The 859-nt window shown below is 75.1% G+C and overlaps 1 non-coding gene across 1 annotated transcript; it reads left to right on the forward strand.

The window, feature by feature from the left end:
• Positions 1 to 214: 214 nt before the first annotated feature.
• On the forward strand, positions 215 to 367 carry LOC120297050. The gene has a single exon (XR_005553675.1). It is a non-coding gene; the product is annotated as a 5.8S ribosomal RNA (ribosomal RNA).
• The last annotated feature ends 492 nt before the right edge of the window (positions 368 to 859 follow it).

Here is an 859-nt window from a genome sequence, read left to right on the forward strand (position 1 = left end):
GTCCCCGACGGGACGGCGGTTCAAAGGCCTCGAGCTGCCTCGAGACCTGGCGAGGCCGGGGACCGGGGAGCTCCGCCTCGACGCCCTACGTCCCCCCCGGCGGCCGCGGGGCCTCCCGAGCGGAGGGGTCCCGGGCCGAGCCGAGCGCCCGGTCCGGTCAACGGTGAAACCCAGCTGTGCCTGTCTTGTTTTCCTTACAGATTTACGCTGTGACAACTCTTAGCGGTGGATCACTCGGCTCGTGCGTCGATGAAGAACGCAGCTAGCTGCGAGAACTAATGTGAATTGCAGGACACATTGATCATCGACCCTTCGAACGCACTTGAGGCCCCGGGTTCCTCCCGGGGCTACGCCCGTCTGAGCGTCGCTGACGGTTCAATCGCCGCGAGCGCGACACGCCCGCCCCGCCGAGGGTCCGGGCGCCTTCCCCCTCGCCCGGCGCGGGGGGGGGATCGGCGTCCCGAGTCCCTCTGGGACGAGCGCCGCCGCCACCGGCGCGGCTGGGGTTCTGGGGCCGCAGCGCCTCCGTCCCCCCAAGTCCAGACCCCGACGGCGTCCGTCCCTCTCCGCCGGTCGGCCCCGCTCCGCCCCGCCCGGGGCGGGAGCGAGGGGGGTCTCGTCCGCGACGTCGCGTGCGGCGGTCCCGTCCGGGGACGCCCCTGAGCGCGCTCGCCCGCGGGTGTCGGCGCCTCCCTCCGTGGGAGGTGGCCGGCCACCCCCGGCGTCGCGACGGGCCGCGTCTCCCGTGTCGGGTCCGGCGTCCCGCGTGCGCGGCCGGTCGGGTCGGGGTCGGAGCGCGTCCGCTCCGCGCGGCTGTCTGCGGGGTCCCCGTTGCTGCCCGCGCGCCAGCGCCGCGCCC

This window comes from Crotalus tigris, unplaced genomic scaffold (genome assembly GCF_016545835.1).
Source record: "Crotalus tigris isolate CLP2741 ecotype Arizona unplaced genomic scaffold, ASM1654583v1 scf7180000022968.8203, whole genome shotgun sequence".
Taxonomy (NCBI): Eukaryota; Metazoa; Chordata; class Lepidosauria; order Squamata; family Viperidae; genus Crotalus; species Crotalus tigris.